Source organism: Pleurodeles waltl, chromosome 3_1, assembly GCF_031143425.1.
Source record: "Pleurodeles waltl isolate 20211129_DDA chromosome 3_1, aPleWal1.hap1.20221129, whole genome shotgun sequence".
Classification (NCBI taxonomy): Eukaryota; Metazoa; Chordata; class Amphibia; order Caudata; family Salamandridae; genus Pleurodeles; species Pleurodeles waltl.
The window spans coordinates 934,675,230-934,700,908 of record NC_090440.1 but is presented as its reverse complement, the minus strand read 5'-3'; the positions used below and the strand labels follow the sequence as shown (position 1 = coordinate 934,700,908).

The 25,679-nt window shown below is 43.3% G+C and overlaps 1 protein-coding gene across 2 annotated transcripts in view; it reads left to right on the top strand.

The window, feature by feature from the left end:
* MTFR1L (mitochondrial fission regulator 1 like) overlaps positions 1 to 25,679 on the top strand; it is a 152,076-nt gene that overhangs the window by 30,618 nt on the left and 95,779 nt on the right. The window contains exon 2 of one of the 2 annotated variants that reach the window (XM_069223945.1): positions 6,823 to 6,978. The gene's annotated coding sequence lies outside the window, so the exon portion shown is untranslated. The remainder of the gene's footprint in view (positions 1 to 6,822; positions 6,979 to 25,679) is intronic. The other variant, XM_069223946.1, reaches the window with a different exon arrangement.

The window sequence follows — 25,679 nt, the reverse complement described above, 5'->3', positions numbered from 1 at the left end:
AGATATTGGGCAAGATAAGTTGCATCATGATAATCGGATAAATGTTACAGTTGGAAGTTGCCCATGACAACACCCAGTGGTAATGATTGTCTGGTGTTCAAGGAACCTGTTATGACTGTGTTTTTGCTTCTGCCAGGACTTGTATCTTTGTTGCTGTCTCCCCCACCACCCTTTTTGTAAAGTTCCATTTGAGGAGGAAAAGGTACTGTAATGCATTCTAGTGTGCACAGTCACTTTTTAGCTCTAGTGGCATACATATTATTTTCTTTAAAATGGAAGGGTCACGGCTAATATACTTCCTTAGACCGAGTTTCATCCAGCCCTTTTCATCCATTGGTCTATGTCATTAACATATTTCTTCCTCCCACTACTGTAGACAACATGAGGCAGTGGTTCAGCCCACTTCAGTCATTGGGTAACTTGTCTGTGAGTGGTGGTGTTCTGCCCTTTCACAAAGAACACATCCATACACAAAGTAGCTCGCTTAAGTTCCTCAGACTGCTGAAGCAGTGTGGGTTTCTGAGACCAGAAATTATTTCTGCTTTTAGCCAAGCCCTTCCTTTTTTTCTAAGGATAAAGAGGAGCAAATCCGTTTCTCCTACAATAACGTTTTGTAAAAGCCATGGCAAAACAAAATAGAGAGAAGGTATGAACTGTGTGAGGTCTATGACTTGGCAGGAGCAAAGACAGCTTTTTATGGAGCATGCTGAGGGACCGTAGAAGGTTCACATGTGAGGTCTTCTTCTTGAGTGTTACCTGTAGTTATTTTCATCTTGTGAGGAGTGCTATGAAATGGAAACACAGAGTTTGGATGAACAAGGGTCCTAATTGGAGAAGAGAAGCTTGTGACTGTTCCTGTGAGTGCTGTGTGGAAAATGTTAGAATGATTTGCTGTTGTAGTTCAAGGAACCTTTAACAGAGACATTGCTCAACAGAATCCTAATTCTCATTATTGTCTTTAACACCTAATTCCTAGATATTTAAGGTTTTATGATGGTAGTCTGGATTTGCACCAAAGATAGTTTAATTAGTTCCAGTATTTGTAAAGTTCAGAAATTATTTCTTGAAAAACCCATTTAAAGTCTATGGGGATTTATCATTATGTGCTCTGTCTTGAAATTTTAAAGCAGACTCATAATACAGCACTCGCATGATGCAGATCAGCTGGTGCTATTATTCAAGACCATGATGGTAAAATTTAGGGAACAAAATCTGGGACTAAGATGCTAAAGACAAGATTGAAAAATTTGACTGTCTTGAGAAAGTGGTTTCCTGCAAAACACGTGTTAGATGATTGTGATATGGATGAAGTACAACTGGTTTAAAGTGATGATTTGCTAACCCTATCAATAAAATAAAATACATTCTTATAAATCAGATGACATGACATTCTTCTACACAAAACCAGAAGGAAGGAGAAAGAAGCCATTGTTGGGGATCTATTCAGACGTGGGTGGTTTGTGTACTCAAGGAGGCCTCGTTAATTGAAAATATTTGTGTGGGAAATCTGCTTTTCTGCGTGATCACCCTGAATTTTTCGCCTTTTGCGAGACCCTATATTTTTGCTGTCTTTAGAACTCTGTGTACTTTACCCCTGCTAACCAGTAGTAAAATGCCTTCGCTCCCCCTTTAAACATGACTGAATTTGCATATTCCTAATTGATTTATATATTTATATTTAATTTACCAAGAAGACGCTATTATTAGATACATGGCGTACGCAGGACATGGAAGTTACATAGTGATGCAAACATGGCGTCAGGCCTACAATTGTAGACTGAATGTAGCAGTGTAAAAACTGAAATTCAACCTGTCAAAATAACCTTTTGTGACAGGTTAAAACCTTTTTTAAAAATTTTACTGACCTCCCATGTAGGCCTTGTTAACCCCAAGGCAGTTCCTACAGTGACTAGCGCTTGAAGCTATTTTCGCTGAGGCTTACATTGCTGTCCTATGTAGAAAAGCAGAATACATATTAAAATATTAATACTGTATTGTGGGATTAAGGCACAACTAGAAAAATATTTAGACAACTCTTCTATTGGTTATCAAAAATCAAATTCAATTGGGAAGTCTGATTTTTAATATTTTCGCAAAGTAACTTGTTGAAAATTACCATTTACCTGACTGAACTGTTGGAAAGCTAATTAATGCTAACTTTCAGACAGTATTTAGCTTTGAATTGGTGTGAATGTGTGTGAAATGCAATAGGCTGATCTGAATGGTCAGTGAGAACTCCTCTGAACTCCAAACAAATGATGAGGGATGTGGGCAGCACTTTTTTGACACAACAGTGTTGCATGCTAAGTTCACATATAACACTAAGAGCACACTTGAAAAGGGGAGAGAACAGGATGCCAAGGCAATTCTTGTGGATTGACTGGACAGTTGCTGAAGAACTCTGCTTGTATCCCACCAGATTTTTCTGTGGGTTTTTGTGTGTACCATGGCTGCATCAAACTAGATTTTAGTGGTAGGTGTGGGAAAACACTAGGATTACCATCCTATATCCCCACACAACCCCAGCACTCCGAGCCAGAGTTTAGTGTGGCCAAAGACTTTAGCCATCTTGAAAATGCCAGAAGTGGGTAGAGTTGGCCCTGCAGTGTTTTACCCTATTAATTATGGTGCACCCAGGAGTCATTCCGCTCCACTAGCTATTGCCAGGCGTAAATGTGGCATCTACAGGCACCAACTTCAGAGTAAGTCCTGGAGCTTTAAAAGCTCAGTAGAGAATAGGACCTCCTGTCTGTGACCTAAGAGCAACCCTGCAGGGCTGGAACTACTCCCTCTTGTACCCTGGGCAAAGCATTGGCCTCCTAAGGTCATAGAGCTGATCTCCTGTTCAGCTACTGGGATACAACAAGCTACAAGAGGCCTGGACAAGCTACCTGGAAGAACACTGCTGACCATTTGCAGCTGGACTATGCTATTAGCCTCTATCTGCCACCCTGTAAATCTCTAAGTGCCTCCCACGAGGTCCTAGAGGGCTTTAGAAATCTACTGCTGTGTTGGACTGGCGCTTTAAGTACTAAGTCAGAAGATAAAATCTTTTACCAGGACAAACCTGGTGTATGTATTCTACTCGTCCTCCATTGCAGTAGACTCAAATTGTATGTAGGTCCTTGTTTACCGCAACTGTTGGCTATCATTGGAGCATTGTGCTTTTGGAGTCGATTTCTCTTTAAAGTGGTTGAAGTTCATATCTCCGGTTCTTTTTGAATTTTTATTATTTAGCTGTCATTTTGTTTATTACATTTTACTCTCTTTTAGCAATTGGGTCTAGGGCTTTTATTGTTCTGCATTCTGACTTTAGTACTGGTTTGTTACTGCATAAATACTTTACATGTTGCCCTACGTTAACCCCTTCGCAGCCAAGGAAGTAATGGTTATGTCCTTGGCTGCGGCGCTGAGGCGCCAAGGATGAAACTGTTAAGTCCTTGGACCGGCTCATGGGCTCCCCTATGAGCCTCGCCTCCACGCCCTCAGAGAAGGGATGGGAGGGGAATCACTTCCCCTTCCACCCGCCCCCCTGTGGGGACATCAGCACGCTGATCTCATCAGAGGCTGCCCCCGGATCGCATTTCTCCTCCGATCATGTGGCGGGGGCGAGAGAGGCATCAAAGGTAAGGTCTTTCCTTTCCTTTGATGTAGAAATGCCCACTAGACACCCGGATGTTAGTTTTTTTATTTACTTACACATAAGGGGAGCGGCCCCTTGGGCAAGGGCTGCTTCCTACGGGGGCAATTTATTCTAAGGTCATTTCTGCCCCACTTCAGGGCAGATCGGCCTATTGTAATTCGGCCAATCTGCCAAGGGGGGCAGAAACCTCTAGGCACCAAGGATGATTATTTTTTTTTTTTTAAGACGTGGATTGCGACCCCTTAGGCAAGGGTCGCTCTCCTGGGGGGGAAAATATTTTTAGGCCATTTCTGCCTCCCTTGGGAGCAGATCGGCCTATTTATTTTAGGCCAATCTGCCCCCAAGGGGGGGGCAGGAACCACTAGGCACAAGAGAACATTTGATTATTTGGGGTTTTGGTTTTACATTTGGGCCATGAGAGCTTGTTTAACTCTCAAAATCGTCCCAGCTGGAATGGTGAGGGCTGCACTTTTTGGACTTTGGGACGCTGCCATGTAGAAAAATCCACAAGACCTAGACACATCTGAAAACTAAACATCTGGGTGAGTCCAGGGTGGTGTACTTCACATGCACCCCACACCACTTTCTTACACACAATGCCCTGCAAACCTCTAACTTTGATGGAAATCACACATTTTCCCACATTTTTGTGATGGAACCTTCTGGCATCTGCAATAATCCACAAAATTCCTACCATCAAACATTGACGCATCTATTAAATCTGCCCCACTTTTCAGCCTAAAAATGTTTTTTTTTTCTTTCCAAACTGCCCTTTTGGACCCGCTTTGGTTCCCCCTTATTTTTGACATGTCACAGGCACTTGGCCCACCTACACAAGTGAGGTATCATTTTTACCAGGAGACTCAGGGGAACGTTGGGTGGTAGAAAATTTGTGCCGGTGCGGTGATCCCACACAGAGATGTGGGAAAAATATGATTTTTGTTTTTAGCTAAATTTGAGGTTTGCTCAGGATTCTGGGTAAGAAAACACTAGGAGATCCATGCAAGTCACATCTCCCTGGATTCCCTCAGGTGTCTAGTTTTCAGAAATGTTTGGGTTTTGTAGGTTTCCCTAGATGTTTGCTGAGCCCAGTACCAAAAACCAGGTGCCGTCCCCTCCACCACTGCAACAACAGGTAGTTTTGTATTAGTTTTGTATTTGATAATTTTATTGTGTCCACATAGTGTTTTGGGGCATTTCCTGTCCCGGGCTCTAGGCCTACCCACACAAGTGAGGTACCGTTTTTATCGAGAGACTTGGGGGAACGCTGGGTGGATGGAAATTTGTGGCGCCTCTAAGATTCCAGAACTTTTTGTCACCGAAATGTGAGGAAAAAGTGTTTTTTTTTTTTTGTTTTTTTTGGCCAAATGTATAGGTTTGCAAAGGATTCTGGGTAACAGAACCTGGTGAGAGCCCCACAAGTCACCACATCCTTGATTCCCCTAGGTGTCTAGTTTAAAAAAAATGCTCAGGGTTGGTAGGTATCCCTAGGTGCCAGCAGAGCTAGATGCCACAATCCACAGCTAGGCACTTTGCAAAACACACGTCACATTTCAATGTACAAGTGCGATGTGTTCATGTTTCGTTTCCTGTCGCGGGCACTAGGCGTCCCCACACAAGTGAGGTACCATTTTTATCAGGAGAGCTGGGGAAACACAGAATAGAAAAGCAAGTGTTTTTGCCTCTTGTCTTTCTCTACATTTTTTTCCTTCCAAATGTAAGACAGGTTGTAAAGAAGTAGTCTATTTGAGAAATGCCCTGTAATTCACATGCTAGCATGGGGACCCCGGAATTCAGAGATGTGCAAATAACCACTACTTCTCACACCTTATTGTGGGCCCATTTTGGAAGTACAAAGGTTTCCTTGATACTTATTTTTATATTTCACCAAATGAATTGCTGTATACCCGGTATACAATGAAAACCCATTGCAAGGTGCACCTCATTTACTGGCTCTGGGTACTTCGGGTTCTTGATGAACCTACAATCCCTATATATTCCCACAACCAGAAGAGTCCAGCAGACGTAATGGTATATTGCTTTCAAAAATCGCAGGAAAAAGTTAGAGTGAAACATGGAAAAAAATGGCTGGTTTTTTTTCACCTCAATTTTCTTTATTTCAGCTGTTATTTTCTGTAGGAAAACCTTGGTGGATCTACACAAATAACCCCTTAGTGAATTCAGAATTTTGTCTACTTTTCAAAAATGTTTAGCTTTTAGGGATCCAGCGTTGGTTTCATACCCATTTCTGTCACTAAGTGGAAGGAGGCTGAAAGCACAAAAAATAGTAAAAATGGGGATGGGGTATGTCTCAGTAAAATGCCAAAATTGTGTTGAATAATGTGTTTTTCTGATTCAAGTCTGCCTGTTCCTGAACGCTTGGAAGATGGTGATTTTAGCACCACAAACCCTTTGTTGATGCCATTTTCAGGGGAAAAAAAACACAAGCCTTCTTATGCAGCCCTTTTTCCCATTTTGTTGAAAAAAATGAATTTTTTGCTATATTTTGGCTAATTTCTTGGTCTTCCTTGGGGGGGGGAGCACAAACTCTGGGTACCTCTAGGATGTTTGAAAAAAAGGATGCAAAATTGGCATGGGTAGATTATGTGGACAAAAAGTTATGAGGGTCTAAGCACGAACTGCCCCAAATAGCCAAAAAAAGGCCTGGCACCTGAGGGGAAAAGGCCGGGCAGCGAAGGGGTTAAGTATTCTGCACTGTGCAATAGCTACCAGTAGATTGAGCATAGGTTAATTCTATGACTTTAAGGGTTCACCCCCAAATAATAATACAGTTTCTTACAATTTGTAGAAACTAACACTGATGGGTAAACCGTGTGTGTGAGTACACCTATGTAAAGCGAAGGCCCGAGACTGTGTGTGTGTGTGTGTGTGTGTGTGTGTGTGTGTGTGTGTGTGTGTCTGTCTGTCTGTCTGTCTGTCTGTCTGTCTGTCTGTCTCTCTGTCTGTCTGTCTGTCTGGAATGTTCCCTGTCCCTTGGTTCGACCAGTAACTTAGCCACTGCAGTAGGGACTGAACAAGTTCAACTTTTGTCCCTGGTGGGACACATACTTGTAACCTCATGTTTTCGTATCTTTCCTGCACTACGTAGTAGACTGCTTCATAAGGAAGAACTCATTCTAAATTCTTAGCATTTCTATTTTTGCTATTTCCACCCACAGAGCCGCTCACTCAATTAAGCCTTCGAATCGCTGCTGCGCAGTTTCTAATGTGCAAACTGTTCTTTCACCAGCTAAGAGCCGACAAGCGGATGCCCCTTTTCTGTGCTCAGAACATGGATGCTTCCTAGAGGCTGGACCGAGATTTTTCAGTGCAAGGTATGCCCCACAGAACGTTTCTTTTTTGTGATAATTGTGGGGGGATCGGGAATGGTTCTGTCGTAGAGATTTCCTGCGTCAATTTTGTGTTGGGTATGTGTTCTAAGCCCACGCACTATTGTGAGCACGCTTTTCGAATTGTGGTGTTAACAAAGGAGGCAGACTCCAGCTCCAGGAGTGTACAGTGCGAGACCACGAATATGAAAAATAAGCTTTGTTACTCACTGCAGTAAATAACAGCATTTGAAAAGCATGTTTAGCATGGTGGGTGGGCTTGGGCCATTGCAGAACAATGGCATTTGTTATAACCAGGTCAAATATAGAACTACTCTTCCTGAAGGCCTTTCAGGCGCAAGACAAATTTGATTTATTGCAAGACGAAAAGTATCTTACATGCTCCTTCATTTGTGGCTGTCCAGTAAGGATTGTTTTCCCCACTATGTTTCTAAAGGCAAAATGATCCCTATTCACAGTTATTTGAGTGAGTTCATGAAAAAATGGCGCGCACAGGTAAGTAGCCTTTTTTTTTTTTTTTTTTTTGCGCAAAACAACTTTGCCAGTTTAGAAACGTTTTTCTTTAGTACGCATGAAAGGATTTACCTGCTTTGCCTTTTCTCCTGTGAGTGTGATGTGGTTGTTCTGGAGCGAAATACCCTGCAAGTGAAATGATTTTCTGACATCTTCAGAGTAATGGGAAAGGTCCGATAAAAGGTGCGAAGCCAGCACCCCCGAAATCGGTAGGGGTGAAGTGGAAGAGACTTCCCCCATTGGGGAAAAATGCATTTCCCTCTGGAGAGAAGGCTAGTGTAAACTCACTAGTGCCGCATAGTTTATCATCTGAAAATGTTCGTGTTCAATGAGTTTTACATTTTAATGCGAAAAATACGAAGTTTTTCTAAGGGCTCGGCAAAAAATCTGCGACTGGAACACTTATGGACATCTTTGTGGGTTCCCAAAAATCGTAAAATCTGTATCCATAAGAGAGGGGTAGGTACGTTGGGATTCGGGACTGCCGTTTTTATGGGCGAGCGCAAAACGCTCAGTCCATTCTGTGATCTCTCTTTGGGCTTCAAACCACGCCCTTGGCACGTCAGTCACTTACATTGGTTCTGGGCTTGCCTTTTAAAATCCACTTGTTTTTATTTGTGAAAGGCATGCATACGTTATGCCTTTTCCAGGGGCGTAGGAGACAATAAATTTCTGGGGGGGACAGGGACAGCCTTGGGGACTTTCAATCAACCCTATACAAATCGCTCGTTGTTTACGACCTGCAGGCTCCGATAAATATACACAATCATATATATTGGAAGTGAAATAGGGAGAAAGGAAGGCATGTTTTCACAGTCTGAAAGTATCTTTTATTGTTATTTACATTCACAAAGTAATTAACTCAAATGTGAAAACAACATGTTGATTAACCTTGCATCTTCATGCACCAAGCAAATCAAGGTAGGAGAGTTAAAAGGAAGAACATACCCTTTGCGCCCCACACCCATCATGCCCTTCGCCTCATGCCAATTGGAACCGCACTGGAGAGATCAAAAACGATTAGGTACAACAGCTGTAAACTGTGCTCGGAAATCATAGTTCTAATAACACTTCTACTCCTGTGTGTGATCTTGGGAAGCTCAGCTCCACATCAGTCATAACTAGGAGCATTTCAACTGAAGAAGCTCTTGGATTTACAGTCTATATAAACATGGATTCTCTAATCTCTGTATAAACTGCAGTCACTAATTTATTTAGAAACGGCTGTTTGTGATGCACCAAGTCACAACGTGTAAAGAAAAGACATTTACTGATTATAAAGAAAAGGCATCAGAAAATGACTAGGATAGGGTTATTACAGTCAAGTTCTGACATTACAATGCCTTCTGCCAGAGCTAGCAGCCAAGGTAAAAGGCAGATCAGGTCACAGAGCATAATTAATACAGCTGTTTAAAGCAAAAAATGTAATGTTGCTTTTCTTTCTTCTGCTCTACTTTAATAGCTTGGAATGACAGAAGCTATGCACTAAGGTTTTAAGTGGTTTGTGGGAAAGTTGGTGGTGTGACCATGTATTTTATGGAGTAAAATACCCCCTGTGTACATAAGGATATTGCAAGTCACCTTAAAGGTCATACCTTCTAAACAAGCATTGGCAAAGCCAATAGGTCTCGCCTATGCAAGTTCTATTGCCTTTGCCAATGTGTTTTAGCTATGCTGTACACTAGTGAGACTACTATTCAGCATGGCTCAAAGTTAATGGCATAAAGGAGAATGATGTGTCATCGACTGGTGTAGCGTAGTATCATGGAGTAAGTAGAGTGTCCTAGAATGGAGCAGTAAACTTAATTTTAAAGGAACAGGGGTCCCTTGAAAAAAATGCAACACCACTCCCATAAACAATGATATTAAAGTAGTATGCAAATGGAATGTTTTATGCATTTATTCAATCAAGATATAAAAGATCAAATGTAGTGGGAAAACATCAACACAGGAAATCGAGAAAGACTGGTATTCGGGCATTACACAAGTTATCTGGATGACCCAATGTCGCCAATTACAAGAAAAATTTAAAAAGTAACCTGTATAGTACAGTGGTTTGGAGGAGGCTGGCCTGGTTTGTAGTGGGTACCTATGGTACTTACACCTTATACCACGTCCAGTTATCCCTTATTAGTGAAATGTAGGCAGTGTCTAGACGCCAGGCTCTCTAGGGGTGGCTGTAGCCAAGGCTTATCTAGGAGACATGCAATACCACTGTAGTCACACAGTACTCACACACATGAAAGAAAATACTCAGTGTTCCAAAAATAAAGGTACTTTATTTCAGTGACACAAATGCCAAAAATACCATAGAGATTATACTCCCTTAGGAGGTAAGTAATACACCAATTATATACACTAGTATGCAGCAATAGCAATAAAAACAGTTAGAAAACAGTGCAATTAGGGAAAATGGTTAGAAATGGGCCTAGGGGAAACACAAACCATGTACTAAGAAAGTGGAATGCGAATGTCGGTTTCCCACCTAGGCAAGTGTGGTGTGTAGAGGGGCGCTGGGAGTATTAGAAAACACCAAAGGTAAGTAATAGAACCCACCTCAGAGCCCAGGAAAGCAGGAGTAAATCACAGTAACTTTCCTAGAACACACAAGAACACGAGAAAGAAGAAAATGCATGAACCAGAAGATACTTCAAGACGCAAAGGGTGGATTCCTGGACCTAAAGACCTGTGGAAGAATGGGACTAAGTCCAAGAAGCAGAGAAGAGTCCAGGGAGGACAGGAGCCCCTTCTAACCCGAATCAAGGTGCAAAAGAAGAACCACTGGTATAGAACAACAGTCAGTAATGCACCCAAGAAGATGGAAGCGGGTTCGTGGTTGGTGCAGATGATATCCCACACAGGATGGATGATTGCAGTCTGGTTTGCATCGCTGGATTCCACCAACAAGCCTTGGCACACGAAAAGCTCATGGTTAGCGGAAAATGGCACTGCCCGGGACCAGGAGGGACCTGGTGGACTCTACCCAGGAGGAGGAGTCAGAGAGGGCTCTCAGCAACTCAGAGAGCCCACAGAATACCAACCAGCGCACACAGGAGTCCCCCAGCACGGAGACAAAGGAGTTGCAAAAGGAGGCCCACGCAGCACAAAAACAAAGGATCCCACGCCTCCAGAGAAGCACTCAGGAAGCTGTGCATCTCAGGAAGGAGTGCTGGGGGCCGGAGCTACATTGTGCACAAAGAATTTCATAGAAGGATGCCACACGCCTTGGCAACTGAAAAACGTGGTGCACAGGGTACTGTCTTGCGTGAGAAGGCAAGCTCTTACCTCCACCAAAGTTGGACAGTAGGACGTCAGGACCACTTCATTCTACCACCCGTGATGCAGGATCCATGCAACTCGTCAGGAGAGGGGACCCATGCAGATGGTCATCGTTGCAGAGAGGTGCCTGCTGAAGCAGGGGAGTGACTCCTTCACTCCAAGGGAGATTCATCCATTCTTCTGGTGCAGACTGAAGAAAGGCTCTTCTCTGAGGATGCACGACCGGGAAACAGCTGCAGTTGCTGGCAGGAGCTGAAGTTACAATGTTGCAGAAGTCGTCTTTGCTTCGTTGTTGCAGTTTGTGGTGTTCCTCGAGGGTCCAGATGCAGTTTCTTCGGTGAGAAGGTGAAGTAAAGGATGCAGAGGATTCCTGCTGGAGTCTTGCAATCTGAATCTGAAGGACCTCCCAAAGGAGAGACCCTAAATAGCCCTGAAAGGGGGATTGGTCAGCTAAACAGGTAAGCACCTATCAGGGGACGGCTTTGACACCACCACCTGCTGGCACTGGCCACTCAGATGCTCCCAGAGTTCGCTGCCAACTTAGAATCCAAGATGGCAAAACTCAGAGACCCTCTGGAGGAGCTCTGAGCACCACACCTCGGGTGGTGATGGACAGGGGAGTGGTCACTCCCCTTTCCTTTGTCCAGTTTCGTGCCAGAGCAGGGACTGGGGGTACCTGAACTGGTGTAGACTGGATTATGTAAGGAGGGCACCAAATGTGCCCTTCAAAGCATTTCCAGTGGCCTGGGGAAGGAAGCTACCCCTTTCAAACCTATTTCCAAAGGGAGAGGGTGTAACAGCCCTCCCCCAAAGGAAATCCTTTGTTCTGCCTTCCTGGGCTTGAGCTTCTCAAGCAACAGGAGGGCAGAAACCTGTCTGAGAGGTGGCAGCAGTTGGGGCTGCCTGGAAGACCTCAGAAGGCTGGAATGGCAATACTGGGGGTCCTCTAAGGAGCCCCCAGAGTGCATGAAATCATACAACCAATGCTTGCAAAAGCCTTGGGGTATGATTCCAACATGTTTGATATCAAACATACCTATGTTCAGAGTTACCATTATGTAGCTGGGAATAGGGAGTGACCTATTTCCAGTACCCGTGTACAATGGCATCCCCGCACTCCTGAATTCTGGGAAAATGGTCCTGGAGGTCGTGGGGGCACCTCTGCTAGTGCAGGGATGCCCTCACACACAGGTACTCTGCACTCTGCCCTCAGGGCTGGGGGGCCTGCTATAGGGGTGACTTATAAGTTACCTGGTGCAGTGTAACTGGCAGTGAAAGGGTGCATGCACACAGGCTGCAATGGCAGTCCTGCAGAAGCCTTTGCATGGACTCCCTGTGGGTGGCAAAAGAAATGCTGCAGCCCATGGGGATCTCCTGGAACCCCAATGCTCTGGGTACCCAAGTACCATATAATAGGGACTTATAAGGGGGCACCAGTATGCCAATCTTGGGTGAAATACTGGGTTACCAGTATACAACAACCATAATTTAAGGGAGTGAGCATAACTACTGGGATACTGAATAGCAGGATCCCAGTAGACACACTCAAACACACTGGCAAACAGGCCAAATGTGGGGGTAACCAAGCTAGAAAGAGGCTACTTTCCTACAAGGTTAGCATCCACAATAATGATTTACAAGCTTTTATACACCCACTTTTACATGAATGACTCAAATCGTGAATCAAGAAGTCATTAGCTCATAGTACCTTTGCTTATGGCAACTTATGTACAATATCACAAATTCAAGTCAAGGTACTTTGGCCGACGATATTTTGATCCCCTAGACAGGTATCAGGATCATCCTAAGCATTCGTTAAGCTTGAGTTAAAAGGGTTACAGAGTGCTTGTAACCAAAACGGCGAAGATAAATCTGACTCGCGTCTCATATGAGTGACAAGGCAATCAACGGAGATCTGAATCTCTAATCAAGCGTCAATGCCATAAAGTAGTAGTAGAGTGGAGTAGTGTCACAGTGTAATAGAGTGTCAGAGAGTGGAGTGGCAGAGTGTCGTAGAGTGCAAAGGCGTAAATAAGAGTGAACTGGAGTAGAGTGAAGTAAAGTAACGTGAACTAGCATAGAGAAAGTTGGGTAGAGTGTTGTTGAGCATAGTACATTGTTGTATAGTGGAGTGGCATAGAGGGTTGTGCAGTGGCGTTGAGTAAAGTATCGTAGATTGAAGTGGCATAGAGTGGAGTAAAGTGGAATGGAGTGGCGTATAGGGAGTTGTGTAGGGAGTTACAGAGTGGAGAAAGTGTTAGAGTTTAATGGAATAGAGTGTCAGAGTCTAGTATCATGGAGTATAATGTCCGAGTGAAGGGTTATAGAGTGGAGTTGGATGGTCTAGAGTGAAGTGGCATGGAGTACAGTGGTGCAAAGTAGATTGTGTAGAGTGTGGTGGTATAGAGTGCGTTGGTTTTGAGTAAAGTGGTGTAGAGTGCATTGACGAAGACTGCACTGGTTTAGCATACATTGTAGTAGCGTAGAGTGGTGAAGAGTCGAGGGGTGCAGAGTGGAGTGGCACAGCATAGATTGCAGTGGTTCAGAGTGATGTGTCATAGAGTGATGCGGTGCATGGTAGAGTGGAGTGGTGCAAGGTAGAGTAGACTTGTGTAGAGTGCACTGGTGGAGTGCAGTGTTGCAGAGTAGAGTGGCATAGAGTGTAGTGGCATATAGTACATTGGTGTAGAGTGCAGTAGAGTGGCATATAGTTGAACGGTGCAGAGTAGAGTGCCGTGGTGCAGAGTAGAGAGGAGGATAGTTCAGTGGCAGAGTGCAGTGTTGCAGAGTAGAGTGTCATAAAGGGCAGTGGTGTAGAGTAGAGTGGCACAGAATGCATTGGTGTAGAGTGCAGTGATGTAGAGTGATGCAGAGTAGAGAAGAGTGGCTTAGAGTACAGTGGTGCAGAGTAGAATAGAGCTGCATAGAGTGCCGTGGCATAGAGTAGATTGCTGCAGAGTACAGCATAGTGGTGAAGAGTAGATTGTTGCAGAGTGGAGCATAGTGATGTAGAGTGCAGTAGCTTAGAGCGGTGCAGAGCAGATTGGAGTGGCACAGGGTACATTGGAGTGGTGCAGGGTAGATTGGACTGGCATAGAATAGAGTGGAGTTGCGTAGATTGCAGTGTCATAGAGGAGATGATTTCAAAGTAGAGTGAAGTGCCTACAGTGGAGTGGTGTAGAGTAGAGTAGATTAGAGTGTTGTGGTGCAGAAAAGAGTGCAGTGGGACAGAGTACAGTGGCATTGAATGCAGTGGTGCAGAGTAGATAGGCGTGGAGTTCAGTGGCAGAGTGTAATGTTGCAGGTTAGAGGGTCGCAGAGTACAGTGGTGTATTGTAGAGTCGCCTAGAGTGCTGTGGCGCAGAGTACAGTGGCATTGAAAGCAGTGGAATAGAGTGCTGTGGTGCAGAGTAGATTGCCATAGAGTGCATTTGTTTTGAGTAAAGTGGTGAAGAGTGCACTGGCAGAGTGCAGGGGTGTAGTGTACAATGGTTAGAGTAGAATAGCATAGATTGCAGTGGCGTAGTGTAGAGTGCTTCAGAGTAGAGTGATGTAGAGTGGAGTGGTACAGCATAGATCGCAGTGGCGTAGATTAGCACAGAGTGGAGAAAAGTGGTGTAGGGTGCAGTGGCATAGGGTAGATTGTTTCAGAGTACAGTGAAGAAAAGATAGAGAAAAGATAATATACTTCAATATGCTGAAGTATGTAATGATAACAACAACATAAATAATAATGCTAGGCATAACGGCCCAAAATGAAATATGGTGTCTCCCTGTTAGCCGCGCTATAATCAAGCCCTTCATTACCCAGATAAGAAAACATTAAACATAAATGTTAGAAAAATATACCCTTCTAATAGCTAAATTGTTGTGTGCAAAGGTAAAATCTGGGCCCAATCTTGACTTCACTGTTTCACCAACTGGTGTGATCTCAGGCAAATACAAATATTGTGTTTCACAGAGTCTCCTTTCTAGCCTGCAGGCACCAGGCTGAGTGTGACTCTGTTTCCTCTTTAGATCTTCCTCATTGTCCTGCAGCTCCTCTTAAAGGCCTCCTGCAGTGCTCCTCTTCAAGGCGGCAGGTGATGCAGACAGTAATCATCCAAAACCCTTCTCCTCCTCGTGCCCTTTGTTCTCATGAGCACCCTTAATGCCCACAGCTGTAAACAGGACAAACAAAAGGGCAGAGGGCGCAGGGGGCCTCCTGACTTACCTTCATTCTGTTACCATCAGATTGGAGGATGGTCGGTACAGGGCTATTATAAATAGCGCTTTTGTGCGCTAATGGCCCTCTGAATAATAGATGTAAAAGGGGAAATTGTTTTGTCCCCTTGTCCCCCCCACCTTCGTCCCCCGTGTCCCCCACCCTCCAAAATCTGGGGGGGATACATCCCCCGCGTCCCCCACACTTCCTACGCCCATGGCCTTTTCCAGTGTTTAGTAAACTACCAAAAGCATACCTGGCTCGATGTTTTCAGCCTGGGGTCTGGACTACTTAATCTGTTTGTTTTCCACGCAGCGCGATCGCGCTGCATTTTACATAGTGCGATCGCACTACGTTTTTTCCCCTTACAACGCTAATAGCTTTAACTCGAGCAAATGCGAGACCCGTTGCATTAAAAATGCTTGTTTTTATTGTACTTCTGTAGTGCGGCATGCTGCCCAAGTGATATTGAGCACTGTCACCTATAATAAGGGATAAAGGAACCTCACACAATTCAATTGTTACTAAACATAACCTACCCAAGTACAATGAAAAAAAAAAAAAAGAAAATACCCACAAAAATCAAAATGCAAGAAAAAACATTTTTGTTGTAAATGTAATTGTTTTGCTTGTTGCATGTTGTGCAGGTTTTATTGTTCTCCTCTGTGCTCGTAATCATGCAGCTTGTGAAAGCCATGGCTTGATGTTGTTTTTTGGCTTCTTTTTAGGTTGAGCATAGCAGCGCGCTGGCGCTGCCTTTCTGATGTGTTGGTGTCTGTGGGCTTTTAACCACACCCACCTCAGCCCATCACTTTCACTCATTTGTGGGCTTACCTTTCAAAAATCATTTGATGACATTGGTAAATGCTTTACGTTTGTCGCACCTTGGGGCTGTTTTGTTACCGCCTTCGGGATTGACCCTGTTGAATGGATAATTTCACGTTTGCTGATATGTTTCACTGCAAGTGAACTTCTTTTTCCTTTTGTGTCTCTCCCGTGTGGTCATGCTCATGGCGACCATGGCGCTTTGAATTGACTTGCTTATGTCAACTCTTTACTTGACATTTTTAATTTATTTGGCAAGTAAGGCCAGTTAGGAATTTACAACGCCAATAGCTCTAACTTGAGCAAACGCGAGACCCCATTGTATTGCAAATGCTTGTTTAAATGGAGGCGAACAAGAGCATCATTTACCTGAAATTAACCTCCATCTCCATAGTTGTGACTACAGTTTTACTCCGATCCAGATAACAATGAAGTTGCTAAATTAGTATAGAATATTTTCTGTAGGAACTTGTAGGCAACCCTAGTTCTAGTTCTTTAAAATTAATTTGTTGGCTGGTTGATAAAAATCTGAGGAGTGATTTTTAGGGTTGCCACAGTCATTCCGCACCACCTGCACATGACATCCCTCACCCAACCAGCCCTCGCAGAATCCACAGAACATGTTAGTCAGACCACATTATTGGCAAACTACAGTTCCAAATCTTCTCAAAACTGTGCCTTACATATCTGACGAAAACCCTAGACATATTTGGCAAATTTGTTCACCACTGACAGAATATGTTAATTGCAGCTATCAATACCCATTATGACAAAGGATAGCATCATAGCCTTGACAAAGCCACACCACATTTTCCTCACACATATTGTCCAGATTGTGCAAGCACTGATCAGTTGGTGTTGAGAATTTCAGGAGATCTTTTTTGAGTAGGCAGGGACTTTGGCCCATTCCTTCTTGTGGAGAGCCCTGCCTTATTCGACCTTTCATGTTTTCGCTCAACTTCCGCAGTGAGGTCTGGGTGTGTGCTGTCAGGGCTCTAGTCATCCAGCTGACCAGCTTGTAGCCTTTCATGAGTGTGTGCAGGGTTTGGAGATGTGAGTGGGCAATTGTATCAGAGTCCTAGATTCCCCAGAGGTCTCTGAACGCGCCAGTAAGTGCTGCATTAGGTAGGTACTGGCCATCGTGGAGGCTGAACTGGTCAATCATGGCTTAAAAGGTCAAGATTTGCCCATTTTGAAAAAGGTCTCCCACGGTGTTCAGTCCTGCCTGAGCCCATGGTGTCAGCTTATCCCTGCTGACATGGCTGCTATGGGTCCTGAAGCCCAGCAGCGGGTTAACAGGAGCATAGGGGGTCGTGTGGGCTGGTGAGCCAAAAGGCCCTCTTGCGGCACCCTAGAACCACAGGTAGGAGGTGTGGGGACCTGGACTGGGGTTGTGTTCACGATGTAAGGCTTAAACCTCCACTGAGGCTCTACCCTCCAGCCCTTTAATTTTATGTTCTGTTTTTAGGTCAAGCGTAAGCGTTCAACCTCATTCATACTTTTAGTATACTTCTTAGGCTTAAAGCGATTTCATTTGTTGGTTGCAGTGTCCTTTAAAAATTGTTACTCGTTACTGGTCAGTTCTGCCTTTTTCTCCCTCCTTTTTCTGTTTCAGAGCAGTGGCTGTATTATTCCGGATTGGTTTCTTTATCGGTTGCTGTGACGGACTACTGATGTGTTTTTCTTTTGTGCTCCCTTTTCACTCAGGGTGTCCTAGGCTGGTAGCTGCCTGGGTTATATTGCAGCATTACATTCCTCCCACCTCCTCCCATGTCGCTGACATTTGTTTTAACTTTATTCCAGTGCTGTCCTCAACTCTGGGTCCCAAAATATATATATATATATATTTTTTTTTTTTTAATAAACAAAAACAAAACACCTGGTTGCTTAGCTCACAAAAGCCACAATATGCCCTTTCTGGTATAATGTAGCTAAAACTAGAAGCAATGTTGTGAAACTTGCTTAGCCTCTCATCTGGAGTCTCTCCTTCAGGCCCCGCCAGCACTCAGGACATCGCACACAGGGCATTGCTTATCTCCTTTATTGGGGCCATAAATCTTCTCAGTCTGCTTTGTTATTGTTAACCTTATTAGAACTTTTTTTAAATGTGAGGCAAGAATGCTTGCAAGACTTCATTTTGTTAAAATGAAAATAAAATACTTTTCCAGCCTTATTTTCCATCGGCTCATCTGAAGGGCTTGTGATTTCTGATGTCAGTAGCCACCAGTGACAACCAAAACATGGCAGGAGAAGATGAAATTATGAGACTGGGTTGACCAATTTATGTGGCAAGAAGAATCCAGTTATGAATTTTCAATGCCATAGCTCTAACTCAAGAAAATGCAAGACCTATTGCATTGCACATGCTTGTTTCTAATTGCCCATAGATATTGGTCAGGATGCTAGTACGCTTTGCAATCATTATGCCTCATGTACAAACTTTAAATTCCTCCCATAGTGTGTCATATTGTGCTACGGCTCCAAGATCCTGCTGAACAAAATATACCATTGCCATTTGCACCTCCTTCTGAAACACCAAATCCACCAGGAACTTCACAGGAAAAACTCCAATGTGGAATTAGGCACAAAAATGTTAATTTTCACTGGAAAGTGGTCTGGGAGAGTCATGGCAGATATGTAATGTCCAGTACCCACAGCACCATCTCCTGCGTCACCAACTAATAGTCTATACGCGATAGTGTTGTGAAAAGTGGAGTAAAAGGAGTGTCCCCTGCCTGAGCTGTGTCAGTGTCTCCACACAATCAGATACATCATATTCATGGTGTCATACTGTTTCATGCGATCTAGCATTATGCAATCCCCTTCCTTGGGATCAGTCCAGTTTGAAGGTTAGCGCCCCCCCCCCCCACATTATCTCCTTGGTTCCAATGTGTCTGACCATATTAAGAAAGGCATCAAGGAACTTGGGCTCTGTTTATAGGGCACACATGTTAATCAACACTACCTTGTTATTCTTTAGTAACCCTACCAACACAATATATCTGCTGTTTGTCTTCCAATTTCTATATGCAGCTTAAAATTGAGCGAGCTAAGTATTAGTATACACACTCCTTAGGAGTAGGGTACTATAGGATCAGAAGAACTTCTGCTTTCCCTATCACCTAGCAAAGTTAGCAGGGTATTGTGGGTTCAGTTATGTTTCCTGGAGTATGGCTATGTCTATGCAGTGCATATCTAAGTATATCAGCACTTTCCTACCTTTCTACAAATAATTCAGGCCCCTTATGTTCCTGAATAGAAGAGTTAACTTTTTACTAGTGGAATCATGTGGTAAGGTCCCTACCACATTGCAGGACCCTAATTAAAATGTTGTGTATTGGATTAACTGTGCATGCCTGTATATTGGTTACATCGCACTCACTTGCCCGAAGGATAACCCCACTCCCTCCACCCAAACTGATCTCTTAAACTATCAATTTCACATTGTCCACCTTAGCAACAAACCCCACCCTCAAAACAAGACAACAGTGACACCAAAGGGGTGTTACATTCCTGCCAAAATCTGAGTTCTGCAAAGAAAATTAGTGGTGCGGCACGTACTATGAGAAAGGATATATGGTGCTCAGAGTATCTTTGTTAAGAGGGAATCGTGGAACATTGCAGCCATTTATAAATTGGTCCCTCTCTTTCACTTCCTGCCCTATACTGTTCGACAGGACGTTTCTTGTGACTCAAACATCAATAACGTTCATTCAGTCTCATTTGCCTCCATTTTGGGCCCAGTATTTCTCTTCAGCAGCAATTATGATTCCAGTATCAGAGATAGTTTATGTGAATTGCTCAGGTTTTTCAAAATTTGAGTGCCACTGCCATGACTGCAACAAAATCTACCTTCAGTCTGGCCAGGTAAAACATTGCATATTTCATTTCATTAGATCTCAAGACGAGCTTAAGATTTCCTTTTTTAGTTTTAAACCTATTATGATTGATACAACCCCATCTAAAGGGAAAAAGCCATAATCTGTGTAAACATATAAACACCTGCACAAACGCTAAAATAGTTTTCAAGCAAAGTTAGGATAACTTAAAATAGTCAGACAAAATAGTCCGTTTTAATTCTTTTTTAGAGGCCAACAAAATGTAACTTTTTAAATGCAAAGTAGCAGCAAAGAAGACTGATCTAAGATTATTCTGCTTGAACTTTGTTTTTTTAGGGATGTCGCTAACATTTTACTAGCTTCCTTTTGTTCCTCTAGTTTTGTGTGCTTGGTTAATGTTACAGGGCTAAGAGGCATGTGTTATGTCTGATCGAATTATTTCATACAATGTAAAGAATCTGGCAATATAAAATTCATATTTGAACTTTTGGCAGTGTATGTGTATATATATATGTGTGTGTGTGTGTGTGCATGTGTGTGTATATATATATATATATATTTATTTTTTATTTTACTAACTGGTGAAATGGCTGGCCTGGATAAGAATCATGGCTAATGTGTGCTATCGCAATCACATTTACTAACGTTCAGAGAACTGGTGAACCACCTTGATACTTCATCCCCCTTTTCTAACAAGTCACTGTTGATAGCTGGTCAGCTGCCAAACACCCAAGGCTTCAAATATTCAATGTAAGGTGTGGTGTCAGGCACCTGCTTACAAACTGTCGCCACCATGCATTTGGGACATTAGTGAAAACATAATGCCTGACACAAGGCTTTCCACATGCTAACATAATTCACAGCAGCAAGGTATCCTGTTCTGTGTAATATCTCAGGTAATCTTCACGTTTGAACTAAGTGTGCTTTACTGTTGGCGGTTTTGAGCCCACCGTTACAATGTTAACCATAAAACTTAATGTGTCAGAATACATGATGCCTGTTAAAAGGGCAGAAATGACTTAAAGTAGGCATTTGCCATGGTGATACTTGACAGTTATAAATGTCCACACAACAGCATCAACTTATTGAAGTCAGGCAAAGAATGCAGAAATGCAGTGGCAAGCATGCTTAAAGCATCAAGTTTCAAGTGCCTTAGAAAGCAGGGTTAGAAATTAATGTGCAATTCCATATTTTAAAGGTTTCACAAGGTATTGTACTGTTGGCAGGGCTGACTGCTAGTACGTTGTCCCAATATTCAGTAAATAGTAGGTGAATGACCCGCAAACATGTCTAGGAATTTGTTTATTAAAACACTGGAACATAGACCTCTTACTTGTTTTAATCCATTAATAATCATGTAAACCAGACAAAGACCTGACAGTGTGTGAAAGGTAATGAGATGTGAGAGAAGAAAATGAGATGAATGCTAGTTCAATACACAGACTTTCTACACTAACATAATCTAATCTAACATAAGTCTGTTGGGCACGCAGCTAATGGCACTATATACCCGGCATCACTTCTCCTTTAAATTAAATATGTACTTCATAACAATCGCTGCCAAAAAACATGTTTTGTGAACACTGGAAAAAAAAAATGTAATGTATTTTTGGGGGGTGGGGGAAGAAATATTCATAAACCATGATTAGTTTTTTTTTTTTAAATCTGTTTATTAAAGTTTTCCAATTTTCCAATACAAAGACTTAGCAAATGGTGGTACCATAGTGTACAGTGGGTATCATAATGACGTGCGATCTGGACAATATATGTTAATCATGCAGCATTAATAATACAGGCGAATCACAACAATATGTAAATATCAGAAGGACAGTATGCCATGAACAGCACTAGAACTTAGATCCGAAATCAAATCATGTATGCACATTACATACACTCCCATATCAAATAGAATGATTGTATGACACCTCCTGTAATAAAGAGTAATGAAGGCGGGTCATCAGTAATAATATAGCTGACATTAGAAGCAGATCTATATATATATATATATATATATATATATATATATATATATATATCTCTCTCTCTCTCTCATATATATATATATATATATATATATATATATATATATATATATATATATATAATTCCTTAACAACCCCTTTGTCTGTCTGTCACCCAACCTGCTTTCTTTCATATCTGCCGTTTACTATGCAACATATATGCTGCTAACATGATCAAAAATAATTTGTGTGAGGGGCCTCAAAATGGACATAGTAGGTGTTATCAGCCTACAGCTGTTGTCTGTGCTCCCAGGGTTCGATTATTGTATCAAGGTTTTCGCTTAGTGCAAACGAATGAATAGATTGCATAGTGTGCATGATATTGTCCCAGTAGGTAGCGATAGGGTATTTTCTCAGTCCGTGTGTGTCTTCTCTGTGTAGGGGTATGCTTTCTGCTTGCGCCCAGTTAAGCATCTAACATTTCCATGCTGTGACTGGTAGAGGTTCCAGGTATTTCCATCTGTAAGTGATGAGTTGTTTTGCCACTATGAAGCCTAAGTCCAGGAAGCTGTTGTCACCCTTTGCCTCTTTCTCCTGCAGAAGAGACCCAGATGACATTTTTCCCATCAATGTAGTTCAGGATGTTCTATACAACACGGGTCGCCCAACCTTACCTAATATAGTTTTGGGCCATACATACAAGAACAAATAAAGCACTATAGAGGGATAGGTACACATCATATTTTTTCATAGTAATATCTTATTATTGGATCATACCAGGTTAATCTTATTGTGAGATTTCTTTTAGATTTGTTTGCTACAAAATAACCCCAGACACAATGAAAGAAAAAAGGATACAAACCATTAGCTTTCTCACAATATCAAAGCAACAAGCAATGTGTTCCAATCGATCAATGCAAATTTACAATTAAGGTATATCCCACGCTTATCCTTACAAACATTTCGTAGAAATGAATGACCAATATATGCAGGCTAGCTTATTTGGTCCGTGAATAAGGTAGAGAACCTTTCGCCAATTACCACACTTTCGTCACATATAATGTGGCATATAGTTGAAGTTTCCTTGTTTAATACATTATCTTGACTTGGTAAATTGCAACTTCTTTATAGAAGAGATGTCGATGTGTTTCGGCCTAAATAGTTGAAGGCCTCTTCAGGACAGTATAAGGAGCTTGTGTTTCCTTTCAACTTCAAAGTGCCCACACAACCCTCTCACCCTCCCGGTCTAAAAGCGTGTCCTCCGCCACAAATGTGGGCCCAGCCTTGACCCATATGAGCGCCCCACTAGCATAGGTGGAGTAGTTGGTAGCAAATACCTGCCCTCGCTGCTGTAGTTTAAAGCTTTCAGCATGTACGAGATGAGTTTCTTGTAGCAGTGCAGTGTGTGTGGAGCAAAGCTTCAGGTAGGAGTAGACCGAATAACGACGTGATGGAGTATGCTGCATTTCACGTTCCATATAAGTATGTTAAAGTGAGTCATGGCTGATGGTGCATGTGGCCCCCCATACCATGCATAGTTTTAAGAGATACCCAAAGGAGAGCTTCGCATAGGGTGTTCATAAAATACTTGTAGTGGAGGTCTGGGCCAGGCAGATTTATGGGTCAATACAAAAACCTTTTGTGTAACAATAACATTTAACTATGAATTCCAATAGAGAGAAAGAACAACGTGTTTCCATCCAAACTGTGAGAGAAACAACCTTAGTAGGAAGTAATCAGTCGTGAGAACTGGTGGGTGGGAGAGGGATAGGCAGCAAATGTGATGCTACTCCATTCAATTAAGGAGGTATAACCAGTGTTCCGTATTAGAAGTACAAGCACCCATCATAGAGGATCACTGATGCACCTGCCAGTATAATGCTGTTTATCTAAAAGCAGGTCTGCTATCTAGCCTACCCCCGACTCCCTATGTTCCTGTAACAGAAGAAGAAAACAAGGCATTTATAGCGTGCCCATAGCAAGGTATGTAGCACAAGTGAGTTTTATATATTACAATGGCGGTCATCACAACTGGTATCCCTGAGTTTACAGGAGGAATGACAGCAGATAGTGTTACAACTTTATAGATATCTAATAATGTCATCAGATGTTTGTGCCCCGACTTTGGGAATCTCTGTTGAATCCGCCCGAGAAAGACAAGTGGTTGAGGAACCATCTATATTCATTGACTTGCTCATGTCATCATCTAAGTCTGATCCCGGCCATTCTCGCTCAAAGCTGCAGAGTTTTGTAATGCTTGCCAAATCTTTCTTATGACCTGTTCCAAGTCTGGTACCGCTGTCTTTCGGGGATTACACTGTTATTTGGTTCCATTGCTTTGTGGAGATGAGCCGCCTTGGGTCCTCGCACCCGCCCATGCCACGCGTCCATCTGTTGAATGCCCTGTTGCCTCCATCCAATCCTATATATCTTCTGGGGCGTTGAAGAACAGCATCTTCCCCTCAGCCATCACCCTCAGCCTTGTTGGAAAGAGGAGGGTATACCCGAATCAGCGTTTGACTTCCAGAAAGGAGCAGTGCCTTTTCTGCACCATGATAGTGTAAACCAGGAAAAATATTATTTTGGCGTTATCTACCAAGATCTCCTGTAACTTTCATGTCTCAAGTTGGACAGCATCCCTGTCTTTATAGTGTAGTAGGCGAAACAACAAGCGTCCAGGACCACAGCTGGTGGTGGTGGACATGTCGGTCCTCGATGAGCACGACCCACCGAGAAGAACTGTGAGAAAGTGTCTGTGTGTAGCAGTCATCTCTACCATTGTTCCACGTATGTGACTGCGTCTGACCCGTCCGACCCTTCTGGCAATCCCACCACACGTTTGTTCTCGCAGCAGTAGCAGCCCTCTGCGTCCTCCATACGGCGCTCCAGAACGTTCGCTCGGTCCGACCAAAGGCACAGTGAAGATTCAAGTTTGCAAGTCTTCAGTTGTAGCTCCGCAACAACTCAGCGGGTGTGTACCTTATCCGCCAGTTTGCGGTGATCTGCCTGTAGTAGCGTTAAATCTGTCTTGACTGCATTAATTTTACTTTCTAGGGATGTGTGCATGGATTCCAGTGCAGAACCAATTTTATCTACTGCCGCAAGGACAGCGTCCAGCTTGTCACTGAGGACGTGGGGAAGTGGGAACCTCAGTAGGGTCATTGCAATCTGGCAGTTTGTCATGTTCAGCAGTGGATTTTGGGGTTACAGTCTGTGTACCTGTGCGTGGATGTCCCATTGTGAGGTTGATCTTCCTGCAGTCCAGCTGGACATGTTTGTACAGTTCCGGCTAGGACCTGATTGCCAACACTGGACAGGAGAATGATTTTGGCAGCACAAGTAGTCCCAGTTCACCAGTTGTGTGGTAATGGTTATTCTTCTCAAAAGGGAGATCGGCGATAACAGCATTCTAGGTAGTATAATCAGCGTGATGATTTTTTTGGCTAGAGTACCTGGCGATTGTTGCAGGCCCAGTGAGACTGTGAATACCCCCTATGCAGCGGAAAGGGCCCACTTGCTTGCGCTTTGCAGATTCCCCAGGCAGCATGTGCAGCCCTGTTAGCAGCAGTTGCAGCAATCCATTTTATTCATTGTAACAAAGAAAGGACAGCATCAATGGCACGATTGATCACCAGAGGGAGTCTTTCCTTGTTCTAATTAGAAGGGAGGGCCAGGAGCGGACAGGTGCGCCCACCATACAACTATTTTTATGTGGGGCTGTTTTTGCATTCGTATAGTGGGTTGATTTTCAAGCTCCTTGGGGCGGTGCTTTGTTTTTTAAGGTGTTCTACCTTGCAGTAGCTCAAGGGCAATACTGCACTCCAGCTGTGTTCTCTCGGGCACATTCTTCATGCCAGCGGAGGTCAGGCGCAGCATTGGGGAGCCCCAACTTGAAGGCCCGCCTGCGACGCAGCAGGTCAACCGCAAGTGGGCACCAGTAACAGGGTGACAGCCTTTGGGTACAACATGTTGCTGCCTCAATCCAGATATGAAGTCAGCTGATCCACATTCAGGCTACCTCCAAGCCAACCCAACAAGGCACAGCAGTTCCCCCACTCCACTGAA